Below are 16,280 nucleotides of genomic sequence, written 5' to 3'. Positions count from 1 at the left end.
CTTCTCTTCCATTTCCACCGTCTGTCCTGAAGGAGCTTGGATCGGCTGCTGCACCTCCCCGCTGTCTGCCGTCTGCTCCGCTACAGCCCGCCCTTCCTTCTGGGTGCCTCCAGACACCGTTCCCATGCTGTTTTGTGGTACCTTACTGGTCTTGGGCGGTCCACGGCTCGTGTTGCTCCCTCCGGCCATCTGTGCGTAGGTGGCGGCCCCTCGTCTTCGGCAGGCCTTGTACATGTGGCCCGCCTCTTCTCGGCCTTTTGGCTCGGAATATGTGTAGTTCCTGAGGACCAGAGGAAGAGATTCTGTTCGAGTGCTGTCGGTTCAACGCAGCGGACGGGTGCTGGCGGAGGAGAAACCGCAGGGATCGTGCTGCGAGTCGTCGGAGCTGCTGGAGACCATCGCTGAATCGTGATTGGACGTTGGAGGATCGTTTGGTTGTGCTGACCTGCTCTTGGTGGATCTTTATGCTGGCTTTGGCCTAACGCCAATTCAGGTACCAGCCAACCTCTGAGCTATGGGCTCAGCAGCCGCTCGCAGCCCTGGCCAGTGCATTCGCAACACAGTCAGGGTGACTGTGAAGAAGGTGGAGGAGCACACACTGGTCGATCGGACAGTGTTTGTGAAGAAGGTTTTGCTGGAGTGCTGTGGGTTTGCATCAGTGGACATGTACTGCCTGCAGGATTTCCCTGCGGCAGGCTATTTAGATGTGACCTTCAGGACCGTGAATAATTGCGAGCAGCTCCTGAAGGTCTTCAAGGAGAAGGAAGGGGAACCTCTGTTCTCCATCTTGTCGGCAGTCCCGTTGTGTGTGCTTCCTGCGCAGAGGAGTCGGGTTGTAACAATCCAGATGTACAACCCTCACGTCCCAGCAGCAGATGTCCTGACCTTCTTGAGGAGATACGTCCAGGTCGAGGGAGAGAGTACCGATGTGGTCGATCCTTTCGGGATCTGGACAAGCAAACGACAGGTCAGGGTAACCCTGAGGGTCGATGCCAGTGGGAACATCCTCCACCCACCCTCCAGCTTTGCCATCGGAGGAAGCAGAGGTTACCTGACATACGCAGGGCAGCCAAAAGTGTGCCGAACCTGCGGGAGGTCAGGCCACATGGCGGCGGACTGTAAGGTGACCGTCTGCCGAAACTGCAAGCAGGAAGGCCACCCGACCAAGGAATGTAAGGAGGCCAAGAACTGTAAGAGCCTGATGGGAGTTATGTACAAGCCTCCTCGCAGTAGTCGGGATGTGGGTCAGAAAATAAATCAGGAGATAGAAAAGGCATATAGGAAAGGGATTACTACAATAGTCATGGAGACTGCAATATGCAGGTGGACTCGGAAAGTCAGGTTGGGAATGGATCTCAAGGAAAGGAATTCATAGAATGTCTGCGAGAGGCTTTTTTTGGATCAGCTTGTGGTGGACCCACGAGGAAACAGGCAATTCCGGATTCGGTGATGTGAAATGAGGCAGCTCTGATTGGGGAGCTGTAGGTGAATGAACCCTGAGGGGGCAGTGACTATAATGTGATCGAATTCCAGCTTCTCCCTCTCAAACTGCAGGGTGAATTCTATGTAATAAGAGGAGCTAATGAGCAAGTTAGACAAAGGAGAGCCAATGGACATGATCTATTTGGATTTCCAGAAGGCCTTTGACAGGTTCCCACACACGAGGCTGCTACATAACATAAGAGCCCCGGTATTGGCATGGATAGAGAGTGGAAATGAATGGATCTTTTGCAGGATGGCAGATGGTGCCGAGTGGAGTTCAGCAGGGGGCAGTGTTGGGACTTCAGCTATTCATGTAACAATTAATTATATATTAACGATCTGGGAAAAGGAACTGAGGGCATTGTTGGTTCGGGGGACACAAGGAAGACTGGAAGAGCTATAGTCAGAGGAGATTCGAGAGTGAGGGCAATCGACAGGTGTTTCTGCAGCGGCAGATGGGAATCCAGGATGGTGTATTGTCTCCCTGGTGCCAGGGTCAAGGATGTCACTGAGCGGCTGCAGAGCACCCTGAGGGGAGAGAGGGAACAGTCAGCACTCATGATCTACATTGGTCCCAGTGACAGAATTTAGGGAGCTCAGGAGGGAATTAGCAACAGGAGCTCAAAAATAGGAATCTTCAGATTACTCCCGATGACCAATGCAAGTAAGGATAGAAACAGGAGGACAAGGCAGGGTGTATGTGAGGCTGGAAAGATGGTCGAGGTGGGAGGGCTTTGTGACATTGGGAATGACTCTGTGGGAGATGTGACCTCTATAAACCGAATGGGTTGCTCCTGAACAGAGCAGGAACTGAGCTCCTTGAGGGATGATTTGCGGGTGCTGTTGAAGCTAACATGGAAGGGCTGTGGGAACGAGGGTGTAATATCAAGGAGGAACACCAAGGAACACAGAATCCTGAAAAAGACAGATAGCACCAGAATAAGGAATAGTAATTTATTAGGCAGGGTCAGAGAGACAGAGAGAGCAATAAATTCTAAGTCCGGCTGACTGTGCATGTATGGGACTGCACGGAATGTGGAGAATAAGATTGGGGAGCTACAGATGCACATTACCAAGGGGAAAACTGATGTTATCACAGATAAGGGTCAAATGAGGACAGGACTGGTTGTTAAATATTCCTGGAAACAAGGTGTTCAGGAAAGATAGGAAAAGGGAAAAAGGGTGAGAGGTATGGGATTGGTTAAGGAGATTGATGCAGAGCTGGAGAAAGAGGATGTCCCAGAGGGGTCAAGGCAAGAATTGATTTGGTTCGGGATAAGGAACAAAAAAGGTGCAATCAGATTGTTCAGTGCAATCTGCCGGTCACCAACTAGTGGGAAGGATGTAGGGGAACAAATCTGCAAGGAATTCACAGCAAACATTAGGGGGACTTTAATTATTGGAATATAGACTGGGATAGTAGCAGTGTGAAGGACAGAGAGGGGCCAGAATTGAGAGAGTAGGCTCAGGTGAATTTTCTCCAGCCATGTGTCTCCATTCAAATGAGAAAGGAAGCTCTGCGAGACCCGAATCTTGGGAGTGAGGAGGCCCAAGTAGATCAAGTGTCAGTGAGAGGACATTTAGGGAAGAGTGATCATTGTATCACAAGGTTTAGGGTGAAAGTAGAAAAGGACTAAGGAGAATCCAGAATAAAGTCATGATCATGGATCAGATCCCATGGATAACCTCCAAATGTCTCACACTTCGAAATTTTCACTTTTTTTTCAAACAGAATATGGATAAGTTACAAAACTAAAATTTTGCCACAGTATTTATTGTTGAGAAGTATATGGAATTTTGGGAAATAAATATTGCTGTCTTGAGAAGAGTCCATATTACAGAAGAAGAAGAGGTGCAGTAATCTGTTCTTATAACTGAGAAGGGTAGCTAAATCCCCAGGACCTGATCAGGTCCATCCCAGTAAGTTGTGGGAAGCTTGGGAAGAGAAAGCGATGCCCCTTGCGAAGATGCTATATCACCAACAGCCAGTGTTGGAATATCGGAGAGTGGCTGACATTGTGCTGATATTTCAGAAGGTCTGCAAGGAATACCCAGGGAAGTATAGACCGGTGAGTCTGATATCAGTGGGGAGTAAGTTATTGGAGGGTATTTTGAGGTACAGGATTTACACGCATTTGGAAAGACAAGCGTTGATTAGGGGTAGTCCACATGGCTTTGTAAGTGGAAAATTGTGTCTCAAAAATTTGATTGAGTATTTTGAAGATGTGACCAAGAAGATAGCTAAAAGCAGAATCATAGACATTGTCTACGTGGACTTTAGCAAGGCCTTTGACAAGGTACTGCATGGACAACTGGTTAGTAAGGTTAGATCAAATGGAATCCAGGGAGGGCAAGCCAACTGGTACAAAATTGGCTTAATGGTTGGAGACAGAGAGTGGTGGTAGTAGATGGTTGTTCAGAATGGAAGCCTGTGACCAGCAATGTGGCGAAAGGATTGGTTGTGGGTTCATCATTGTTCATCATTTATAGAAACAATTTGAATGAGAATATAGGAGGTCGGGTTTGTGAGTTTGCAGATGACATTAAAATAGGTGGCAAAGTGGACAGTCACGAAGGCTATGTGAGAGTACATTTACATTAGGTATTGAGATAATAGCGAAGTGTTGCATTTTGGTACAAAAACCAGACCACGGTTTACACAGTTAGTTGTGGGGCCATGGGAAGTTGTCAAAGAGGGAGACTAAGGAATGCAGGCATATAGTGCCTTGAAACTAGTGCCACATGTAGACAGGGTGGTGAAGAAAGCATTTGGTACACTTGGGTATGGGAATTGAGATGACATGTTATGGCTCTCCAAGATATTGGTCAAGCCACATTTCCAATCACCCTGCTATTGGAAGGATGGCATTAAACTGGAAAGGGTGTAAAAAGAATGACAAGGCTGTCTCTGAGACTGGAAGGCATGAGTTATAAGGAGAGGTTGGTTAGGCCTGGGCTATTTTCTTTGGAAGGTCAGAAGTCATGGGGTGACATTTTAGAGGTTTATAAAATCATAATGGACAGAGATAAGGTTACTAGCTAAGGTCTTTTCCCAGGTTAGGGTTGTCCAAAACTAGAGGGCAGAGGTTTAAAGCAAGAGGGGAAAGATTCAAAAGGGACCTGAGGTACACCTCTTTCACATAGAGGGTGGTGCATGTATTGAATGAACTGCCAGAGGACGTCATAGAGTGAGTCTGATTATAACATTAAAAAGACATTTGAACAGGTACATGGAGAGGAAAGATATTGGGGAAAATGAGCCAAATGCAGGCAAATGGGACTACGGGGAATAGAGAAGGTGAATAATTCATGAAGGATGTGAAAATGTTGCAGATGGAGTAAAACAAATTGCCATGGAAAGTTCAGAGATGAAGGAATTCAGTTAAGAAAATATTTTGGAGAAGTTGAGACTGTCTTCATTGGAGAAGAGAAGGCTGAGAGAAACTTTGAGGAATTCAACATCAGGAGGGGTCTGGACAGAATAATTAGGGAGAAAACGTTTTCACTCATGAAAGGTTTGAGAGGGAGAGGGAGATTTAAAGTAATTAGTAAACGAATCAAAAGTAAGATGAGGCAAAACGTTTTCAGCCAGTGAGTGGTTAAGGTGTGGAATGCACTGCCTGAGAGTGTGGTGGAGGCAGCTTCAATTGAAACATTCTGAAGGGAATGAGACTATTATTTGAAAAGGAACAATGTGCAGGGTGACAGGGAGAAGGCAGGAGAATGATACTCAGTGAATTGTTCATTCAGAGAGCCAGTACAGACAGAATGGGCATAATGGCCTCCTTGTGCACTGTAACAATTCTGTGATTGTGTGGTTGAGCAGAGTTAAAGCTGGGGGAGGTGGGAGCTCGGTGTCTCACTGTGCTGCTGCTGCTGCTGCTGCTGCTGCTGCTGAGGTCAGTGAGATCAGAGACTGGGACAGGGAGCCAGAGTTCACATCAAAGTCTGCCCGTGTCCGTCACACTGAGACTGGCAGGAGGCTACTCACTGATTTCACTCCATGCTGCAGGAATGGGACCACAGGCTGCAAATGGACAGAGCTCCTCCACACGGTGAGTAAAACTTACTGACTTATATCCTGGTTTTTAAAGGGGGCAATGGAACTAAGGAAATACAGCTGGACACCCTGTTAGACACAGTGCTCCTCAATCAACCGTTTCATTCACTGCAGCTCCCCACTAACACCTTCAACAATTCAGCATTTGTGTTTTAGAAATTGCGTTTAGAAAATAAAAGGTTTATTAACAGAAGATGGTGGTTTACTTACTCAGTTTGAGCTTGGTTCCTTTACTGAACATAAGCCCCAGTGAGAGCTCCCAGTGCAGAGGCTGTACAAAAACCTCTGCTCTCTGCTTTCCCATGTCATTCTCAACCTCTCCCTGTCTCGCAGTCTCTCGGTCACTCTCACCCTCTCCCTGTCTCTCTCTGTCTTTTACTGACTCTCACCTTCTCTCTGCCTTTCTCTGTCACTCATGCCTTTCTCTCTCTTTTTTTCTCATTCTGTTTCTCTCCCCCCCTCTCTCTTTCTCTCTCTCTCTGTCTCTCTCTCTCTTGCTTTCTCTTTGCGTTGTGTCCAGCTGGGCTCGGGCAATTTGTGAAACTTATTTTTTGATGTTAAATCTTGCAAGTGCTCTTCCCATGTAGCCATGGAGTGTAAGAGGGAAAGCTGAGGCCTTCAGTGAGCGGTGGACACCACAGGGACTGGAGTGTGTCGTGGACAGTGACAATTCCAGCATAGGGTAACTTGCTCAGTTTCATTGATATGTAATTGTGGATGTGTCAGTATAGGAGGTGAGACTATGTGTCCATTATTACATATTATAGATTGCAGTGGGATGTGTCAGTACAGGAGGTGGTGATGTGTGTATTGAGGATTTTATACAGCTGTATATCACTGTGTAGGGGAGCTGTACTCACGCTGACAGTAATAATCAGCGACATCCTCATTCTGTATGTTGCTGATTGTCAGGGTGAAGTGTGTGCTGGACACTTCCCTCCCGGTGAATCTGTTGGAGGCACCTGTGTATCGAGTCATTGCATCATGGATCAGGAGAGAGGGTTTCTGCCCTTCTCGTTCCTGGTACCTTGAAACATCGGTACTAGCACACTGACTGGATTTACAAGTGATAGTTGCAGCTGAAAATGTGTTGCTGGAAAAGCTCTGCAGGTCAGGCAGCATCCATGGAACAGGAGAATCGACGTTTCGGGCATAAGCCCTTCTTCAGGAATGAGGAAAGTGTGTCCAGCAGGCTGAGATAAAAGGTAGGGGGGAGGGACTTGGGGGAGGGGCGTTGGGAATGCGATAGGTGGAGGGAGGTCAAGGTGAGGGTGATAGGTCAGAGTGGGGTGGGGGAGGAGAGGTCAGGAAGAAGATTGCAGGTTAGGAAGGCGGTGCTGAGTTCGAGGGTTGGGACTGAGACAAGGTGAAGGGGTGGGGCAATGAGGAAACTGGAGAAATCTGAGTTCATCCCTTGTGGTTGGAGGGTTCCCAGGCGGAAGATGAGGCGCTCTTCCTCCAACCATCATGTTGCCATGGTCTAGCGATGGAGGAGTCCAAGGACATGCATGTCCTTGGTGGAGTGGGAGGGGGAGTTGAAGTGTTGGGCTACGGGATGGTTAGGTTGGTTGGTCCGGGTGTCCCAGAGGTGTTCTCTGAAACGTTCCGCAAGTAGGCGGCCTGTCTTCCCAATATAGAGGAGGCCACATCGGGTGCAGCGATTGCAATAGATGATGTGTGTGGAGGTGCAGGTGAATTTGTGGTGGATATGGAAGTATCCCTTGGGGCCTTGGAGGGAAGTAAGGGGGGAGGTGTGGGCATTACCTGCAGTTGCAGAGGAAGGTGCCGGGAGTGGATGTTGGATTGGTGCGGGGTGTGGACCTGACGAGGGAGTCCCGGAGGGAGTGGTCTTTTCGGAACGCTGATAGGGGAGGGGAGGGAAATATATCCCTGGTGGTGGGGTCCATTTGGAGGTGGCGGAAATGACGGCGGATGATACGCTGGACATGGAGGTTGGTGGGGTGGTAGGTGAGGACCAGTGGGGTTCTGTCCTGGTGGTGGTTGGAGGGGCGGGGCTCAAGGGCGAAGGAGCGGGAAGTGGAAGAGATGCGGTGGAGGGCATCGTCGACTACGTCTGGGGGGATATTGCGGTCCTTGAAGAAGGAGGCCATCTGGGTTGTACGGTTTTGGAACTGGTCCTCCTGGGAGCTGATGTGGCGGAGATGAAGGAATTGGGAATATGGGATGGCATTTTTACAGGGGGCAGGGTGGGAGGAGGTGTAGTCTAGGTAGCTGTGGGAGTCGGTCGTTTTGTAGTAAATGTCCATTTCAATTCGGTCACCCGAGATAGAAATGGAAAGGTCTAGGAAGGGGAGGGAGGAGTCTGAGATGGTCCAGGTGAATTTGAGGTCTGGGTGGAAAGTGTTGGTAAAGTGGATGAACTGTTCAACCTCCTCGTGGGAGCACAAGGCAGTGCCGATACAGTCATCAATGTAGCGGAGGAAAAGGTGGGGGGTGGTGCCATATGTTCCACATATCCTACGAAGTGGCCAGGCATAGCTGGGGCCCATGCGGGTGCCCATGGCCACTCCTTTGGTTTGGGGGACATGGGAGGATTGGAAAGAGAAGTTGTTCAGGGTGAGGACCAGTTCAGTCAGTCGAAGGAGGGTGTCGGTGGAAGGGTACTGGTTGGTACGGCGGGAAAGGAAGAAGCGGAGGGCTTTAAGTCCTTCGTGATGGGGGAGGGAGGTGTACAGGGACTGGATGTCCATGGTGAAGATAAGGCATTGGGGACCGGGGAAGCGAAAATCATGGAGGAGGTAGAGGGCGTGGGTGGTGTCCCGAACATAGGTGGGGAGTTCTTGAACTAAGGGGGACAGGACCGTGTCAAGGTATGCAGAGATGAGTTCGGTGGGGCAGGAGCAGGCTGAGACAATGGGTCGGCCGGGGCAGTCAGGTTTGTGGATTTTGGGCAGGAGGTAAAAACTGATGGTGCGGGGTTGTGGGACTATGAGGTTGGAGGCGGTGGATGGGAGATCCCCTGAGGTGATGAGGTTCTGGATGGTCTGGGAAATTATGGTTTGGTGGTGGGAGGTGGGGTCATGGTCAAGGGGGCAGTAGGAGGAGGTGTCCGCGAGTTGGCGTTTAGCCTCAGCGGTGTAAAGGTCAGTGCGCCAAACTACTACCGCGCCTCCCTTGTCTGCTAGTTTGATAGTGAGGTTGGGGTTGGAACGGAGGAAGTGGAGGGCTGCACGTTCCGAGGGTGAGAGGTTGGAGTGGGTGAGAGGGGTGGAGAAGTTGAGGCGGTTAATGTCGCGGCGGCAGTTGGCTATGAAGAGATCGAGGGCAGGTAAGAGGCCAGCACGGAGTGTCCAGGTTGATGGGGTGTGTTGGAGGCGGAAGAGAGGGTCCTCAGAGGGTGGGCGAGAATCTTGGTTAAAGAAGTAGGCACGGAGGCAAACGCGGCGGAAGAATTGTTCGATGTCACACCGCATGTTGAACTCATTAATCTGAGAGCGTAGGGGAATGAAGGTGAGGCCTCTGCCGTGAAAACACGGCAGGGCTGGGAGCTAGGAGCGAGGACCTGGTGTGGGCCTGGAGCTGGGAGTGGGGGCGGGGACGGAGATCGGCGTGGGGGCGGAGTTGGGCGTGGTGATGGCGATCAGCGTGGGGGCGGGGTTAGACGTGACGGAGATCGACGTGTGGGCGGGGTTAGACGTGGTGACAGAGATCGATGTGGGGGCGGGGTTAGGCATGGTGAGAGAGATCGGCGTGGGGGTGGAGTTAAGCGTGGTGACGGAGTCGGTGTGGGGGCGGAGACACATGCGGTGCTGTGGTCGTGCAGGTTAGTGATGTCACTGGGGGCGGAAGTGGCTGCGGCGGCGGCAACCCAGGGGGCGGAAGTGGCTGTGGCGACAACAGAGACAGTGTTATTCCCGATAGCCGCGGGGGCCGCGAATCTGTCGGCGATGGTCTTCCTGGCGATCGTGGTGGCGGTTGTCTGGGCGGCGTTCGCGGAGGCTGCGAGGTCGGTGGGGGCGGACTCCACACGCACCTTTCTACTACTCTCTTTGATCGGCTCTCATATTTCCCTAGTCATTCTTTTATTCCTGATATACCTATACAAAGCTTTCAGATTATCCTTAATCCTATCCACCAATAACATCTCATGTCCCCTCCTGGCTGTTCTTAGCTCTCTCTTTTGGTCTTTCCTGGCTAACTTGTAACTCTGAAGTGCCCTAACTGAGCCTTCAGGTCTCACCCTAACATAGCCTCCTTCTTCCTCTTGACAAAAGATTCAACTTCTTTAGTAAACCACAGCTCCCGCGCTCGACCACTTCCTCCCATCCTGACAGGTACACACTTATCAAGGACATGCAGTAGCTGTTCCTTGAATAAGCTCCACATTTCAGTTGTGCCCATCCCCTGGAGTTTACTTCCCCCTTCCTATTCATCCTAAATCTTGCCTAATCGCATTATATTAGCCTTTCCTCCACCAATAACCTTTGCCCTGCAATATATACCTATCCCTTTCCATTGCTCAAGTAAACAAAACCAAATTTTGTTCACTATCATCAAAGTGCTCACCTACCTCCGAATCTAACAGCTGGCCAGTTTCATTACCCAGCACCAAACCCAACATGGCCTTCCCACTCTGGGAAGGAAGGTGCTGGGATGGGTACAAACAAAAACCATGAAACTCAATGTCATGTTCACAGATGCTCTTTAGGCAAGGGATCCCAGTCATCACCCAGTCTGTGACCCCAGTCCCACAGTGACGTGATTCATTCTTTACGGCCCCACGATCTGGTGCAGCAAAGAACTCAGTCCGAGCAGCTGGAGATGGGCAATAACTATGAGGCTTGTCAATGACATTAATGCCCCGAGAAGGAATAATGCAGCTCTTTGCTGTCGGCCTTTGAGCCTCTGGTCCACCACACTCTAGTTGTTATGGGTCTCTAATCCTCTCACATTAATTCATTAGATGATGGCAATATGTGAAGTGTTTTTAGTTTGAACTGTCAGGTCTCTTTTCCCATACCTCTCTCCTCTTCACCTCCTTCCAAACCTTTCACCAGATGTTTCCCGTGACAGCCTTGCTGTGCATAGTGAAAGCTCTCTGTGTTCTCTGAGGCCTCACTCTGTCTGTGTCTGTCTCTTCTCCAATGTAACACAAAACCCATGTTTCTAAAGCCCTGCTGAGATGTAAAGAGAGCTGAGAAAATGACAGCAACCATAACTGACTTGGTCTTGTTAAAGAAAATAATGTTTGTTTTGAAATTATATTTCTGTCAGTGAGTGACAAAGGAACGATGGGGGTCCAGGATTGCTGCAGCCTCTGCCAGAACATAGGACCCAAGAGCAGGCTTTTTGGGAGCTGCTGTGCCAATGAAGAAGATCACTGCTCATCTGGTTATGGTCTCAGCTGCATTTTCTGCCTCCCTCCCCCACCCATTATCCTTAACTGCCTTGTTCATAAAAAACCTGCCTATCTCAGCCATGACTAAACTCTAAACCTCCATTCCCATGTAGAGAAGAGAATTCCACAAACTGTCAACCCTCTGCAAGAAAACCTCTCGTTCCTTTTAAACGGGAGACTGCTTTGTCTTAAACCGGCCCTCCAGTTCTCACCTGCCCTGGAACAGGAACCATCCTCTCAGTATCCAGCCTGTCGTGTCACCTTCAGATCAGAAACTGTTAATGAGAGAGAACAAGTTGCAAAAGCGAGGCTGTTCCCTGGAAATGATTAACAGTGTTTATGTAAACTGTATTCTCCAATGCCACAGTCCAAAACAAGAGGATGATTAAAATTAAAATTGGGAATGATTTCAGGAGGAACTCTTTCTGATGAAGAGTGGGGGAAATCTGGAACTTTCAATCTGAGAAAATCTGCCAAGGTCGGGGTTCAATGTTCATTCGCTCAGGATGGTAAGGGTGACAGAATTAAGGGGGAATGTGTTCTAGGTCAGCCATGGCCTGACTGACTGACTGGGGAACCAGGCCGGAACAACCGATAACTCATTCCCACTGGAATCCACCGGAATGGCTGCTGTTTCGTTCAGATGCTCATGGCCCGGGACTTGACGCGTGGCTCTCAGCTGCGGTACCAGCACTCTATAGTCACTAGAGGGCAGTGGTTTCACTGTCCCTGAACAGAACAAATGAATTGGGGCCCTGCTCGGGTTTAACTGGTTCAATCTGTAGAAATGCGGAGAGTGAGAGAGGGAGGGAGCGTGGGACAAAAGCTTTTGAATCAGGATACTTATCACACCACAGTGAAAATGTCCCCTGTGATATGATTGTTTTCACAGTGTGTTTTTTATTCATTTTGCGATTCACGTAGACAATGTCAGTACTGAGTGGCACAAAGTATATTTCCTCCTCTAACCCCTTTCCAACACACTCTCTCCATCTTGCTTTACTCCTTATTGACTCTTCTACAATTGTCCCTGTTCCCTCACTCCGTCCCGGCCCCAGAGGGATTGATGACCGGACTTCATGACCCTGCACTGTGTAAAGTTCGGTGTGCAGTGAGGCCAGAGTGTTGGAGGTTGGGCTCCTGCCTCAGGCCCAGGTTTAGGTGTCTGTTCAACAATTTCTTTGGCTGCCATGTAGTAAGAACAAATCTCTCCCTTTGCCAGCACAAAGAGAAAGTGCCGGTCAGATTTCCTGGTGTGTGATGGTTTAGCTCAATAGGAGCAGCATTTGGTAGATCATGCTGTATCAGCCTGGACAGAAACCTGGGCAAACTCCAAATGAAAGGATGACCTTCAGTGGATCTGCTGCTACAGGAAATATAGAATTGGAATCCTTGTTACTGAATCAACTCATCAAACCCAAATACAACTGAGAAAATATAAACCAAACCAATTTCCCAGGACATACGTCACAACACAGCAAGAAAGTGAACACACAGTTGCTGTCCCCTCTCTCTATGGAGTGTCACTGTAACTGTCCCCTCTCTCTCAGGGGAGTGTAGCTGTTCCTGTCCCCTCCCTCTTTGGGGCCATGCTATTTTGAGCATCCTTTCTGTCTGAGGATGTTACTACTCACGTTCCCCGTCCCCCACCCCTCTCTATCAGGTTGGGGGTGTCACAGCCACCCAGTTTGTTTGTTCAGCTTACTCTCTTGTGAAGTGGGTAATCTCTACTTCACTACACTGTTAATACCCAGCACAGCTCACCCTTCATCTCAATCAGATCACAGGGTCTAAGGTTGGTCAGTAATATCTGGCCCCAGAACAGTAACACTGACTGACTGGAGACAACCCAGATCAAGTCCCAATGAGAGTGTTATTGATCTTCACACTCAAAGCCCACCAAGGAGATTGTTATTAGTCTCAATGTTGCCACAGGGTAGGTTCTCCCAGAGATTCATAATTCATTCTAGATTTTAAACAAGGGAGGGATGTTGTGGGGAGACAGATGGGAAGGCATGGAGAGGAAACAAAACGGAGAGAGAATTGCACTTCTGTTACGCCGTTCATGAGCTCAGGATGTTCAAAGATGTTTTACAGATAATGGAATACTTCCAAAGTCTAGTCATTGTTGTAATGTGGGAACTGTGACAGCCCATTTACCATCAGCAAGATCCCACAATAACAGTGAGCTATTGACAAGGACATTGCGGGGGTAGGACACTGGAGCGGAGAATGGGACAGGCTGGAAAATGAAACCCAACTGTCCAGTGAGGCCTGAGTCTGGTCCATGTGGTTATTGTTTGATGCTGATTGAGCCTCTCGTTCTGATCTTTGCTTTCCCGCTGTTGCAGATTAAGGAGGTTTCTCACAGGGAGTTAGTGAAAGCGGAATGTGAAGTCTGCAGAACAAATGCCATCATTTCAGAACACAGACAGGTGCCGACACCATGACCTGCTGCCTATTTCCTGGGTGATGGACACTGAGCAGATTGGGTTGAACCGAATGGTGCATCGGGTGGCTGAATGTGGGGTTTCATTCCTTTCTTAATGTCAGTGGGTGACCATCCTAGAGCAGCTGCACCCTGCTGGGGCCCGGCTTCCCGGTTTCCTTTCACTGGTGACAAACTCTGAGGTTTCATCTTCAGTCTCATATTCAGGTGATACTTTTGTAGCTTTGAGACATTCGAGTTGAACATTCCCAGTCTGCCTTAGCTGCTGTGAGCACAGTACCTGCTGACTGCTCTCTGCTCAAAGCAGTTTCTGAGCAAAGACATTTTCCTGTCTCTTCTCCTTGAGGCCTGTACCTATTCCTACATTTTCATAGCACAACTCCTTCACTTACCACAACCACCTGTTGATGAGTAACTCACTGGAAAGTACTGATTATTTTCTCCTAACCTCCTCTCCCAGCAAGAGCTCCCTTTAGCAAGTGTCCTCTTGTCAAACCTGAACCCCTGACCAGCACAAAGACCCTTTCTATAAGACAGCAAAGAGGGATCTACGTGTCCAGGGACATGAATCACAAAGTCAGCTGTAGCAAGTGATGAGGACGGTCATAGATCATAGAATCCCCATAGTATGGAAGAAGGCCATTTGGCCCATCGAGTCCACACCGACCCTCCGAAGGGTATCCCACCCAGATCAACCCCATCCTTGTAAGCATACATTTCCCATGCCTAATCCACATAGTGTTCACAGTGTGGAAACTGTGGGCAATTTAACATGGCCAATCTACATAACCTGCATGTCTATAGACTGTAGGAGGAAACAGGAGCACCAGGAAGACACCCACACAGACAAGGACAGAATACGCAAACTACACACAGTCAGTTACACACAGTCAAATTCAGCCCGGGTCCCTGGCCCTGTGGGGCAGCAGTGCTGACCACTGAGCCACAGTGCTGCCCAGAGCCACTGTGCCGCACAGGCACGGGAGATGGAGAGCAGGAGAGTGTTAGTATTTATTGCAAAGGGTTTCAATGAGGCCTCATCTGGAGAGCTGTGTATAGTTTTGATGTTACTTAAGAAAGGATAGGGTTGTGGGAAGAGGGAGGAAAGTGGCATTAAACATTATCAGATCAACCATAATCTCATTGAATTGTGAACAGACTTGATGGGCTGAATGGCCTAATTCAGCTGCTGTCATTTATGATGTAATTGTGTGAGAGACAGTTCATTCAGCTCATTCCTGGGATGGGGAGTTATCCTCAGAGAAAACATTAAATAAGTATTTTACATCAGCGTTTACTGTGGAGAAGGACATGGGATATATAGATTGAGGGGAAATAGATGGTGAAACCCTGAAAAATGTCCTTATTTCAGAGGAGGAGGTGCTAGGTGTCTTAAAGCATATAAAGGTGGATAAATCTCTCGGATCTGATCAGGTGTACCTTGAACTCAGTGGTGAGCTAGGGAAGTGATTACTGGGCCGATTGCTGACATATTTGTATCAATGATAGCCACAGCTGAGGTGCTGAAAGACTGGTCTTGGCTAACGTGGTGCCAATATTTAAGAAAGTAGTGAGGTAAAGCCATGGTACTGTAGACCAGTGAGCCTGACATCGGTGGTGGGCAAGTTGTTGGAGGGTGTCCTGAGGGACAAGATTTTCATGTATTTGGGAAAGCAAGAACTGATTAGGGGGAGTCAGTATGGCTTTGTGTGAGAAGTCATGTCTCACTAACTTGAGGGAGGTTTTTGAAGAAGTAATGAAGAGGAATTATGATGAGGACAAAGTGATCGACATGGACTTCGGAAAGACGTTTAACAATTGTCCTCATTTTAGACTGATTAACAAGGTTAGATCACATGGAATACAGGGAGAATTAGCCATTTGGCTACAAAACTGGCTCAGGACTGTAGAAGGCAGAGGGTAGTGGTGGAGGGTTGTTTTTCAGACTGGAAGCCTGTGACCAGTGATGTCCCATAAGGATTGGTGCTGGGTCCTCTGCCTTTCTTCATTTATTTAAGTAATTTGGATGTGAACATAGGAGGTATAGTCAATCAGATTGCAGGTGACACCAAAATTGGAGATGCAGTGGACAGCAAAGAAAGTTACCTTAGAGTCCAATGGGATCTTGATCAGATGGGCTAATGGATTGAGGAATGGCAGATGGAACTTAATTTAGATAGATGTGAGGTACTGCATTTTGGAAAGGCAAATCAGGGGAGGACTTAGACACTTAATGATAAAGTCCTGGGGATTGTTGCCAAACAAAGAGACCCTGGAGTGTAGATTCATAGTTCCTTGAAAGTGGAATCACAGATAGATAGGTTAGTGAAGAAAGTGTTTTATATTCTTTCCTCTATTGGTCAGTGCACTGAGTATCGGAATTGGGAGGTCATGTTGTGACTGTACAGGACATTGGTTAGGTCACTTTTCAAATACACTGTGCAGTTCTGGCCTCCCTCCTATAGGAAAGATGTTGTGAGAATTGAAAAGGTTCAGGAGACATTTATGAGGATGTTTCCAGAGTTGGAGGGTTTGAGCTATAGGGAGAGGCTGAATAGGCTGGGGCTGTTTTTCCTGAAGCGTCGGAGGCTGACGGTTGACCTTATAGAGGTTTATCAAATCATGAGGGACATGGAAAGGGTAAAAGGCAAAGTCTTTCCCTGAGGTGGTGGAAAGATTTGAAAGGGACCTAAGGGGCAACTTTTACACTTAGCAGGAGGCGTTGTATGGAATGAGCTGCCAGAGGAAGTGGTGGAGGCTGGTACAATTACAGCATTTAAAAGGCATCTAAATGCGTATGTGAATAGGAATGGTTTAGAGGGATATGAGCCAAGTGCTGGCAAATGGGACTAGATTAATGTAGGATATCTGGTTGGCATGGATGAGTTGGACCGAAGAATCTGTTTTTGCACTGTTTATCTCGATGGCTC

At 48.5% G+C, this 16,280-nt stretch overlaps 1 long non-coding RNA gene and 1 pseudogene across 1 annotated transcript in view; one reads left to right on the top strand and one right to left on the bottom strand.

The window, feature by feature from the left end:
- Positions 1–16,280, top strand: part of LOC148149271 (centrosome-associated protein 350-like) — a 1,440,514-nt pseudogene that overhangs the window by 254,349 nt on the left and 1,169,885 nt on the right.
- LOC148149278 (uncharacterized) overlaps positions 785–16,280 on the bottom strand; it is a 28,440-nt gene continuing 12,944 nt past the window's right edge. Inside the window, exon 3 of the long non-coding RNA XR_015758085.1 lies at positions 785–948. This is a non-coding gene — a long non-coding RNA (uncharacterized LOC148149278). The remainder of the gene's footprint in view (positions 949–16,280) is intronic.

This window comes from Chiloscyllium plagiosum, unplaced genomic scaffold (assembly GCF_037043375.1).
Source record: "Chiloscyllium plagiosum isolate Xiang-an unplaced genomic scaffold, Cpla_swu_hap1 HiC_scaffold_9, whole genome shotgun sequence".
NCBI lineage: Eukaryota > Metazoa > Chordata > Chondrichthyes > Orectolobiformes > Hemiscylliidae > Chiloscyllium > Chiloscyllium plagiosum.
Note: the sequence above shows the minus strand (reverse complement) of the source record. Positions and strands in the feature narration are given on the sequence as shown.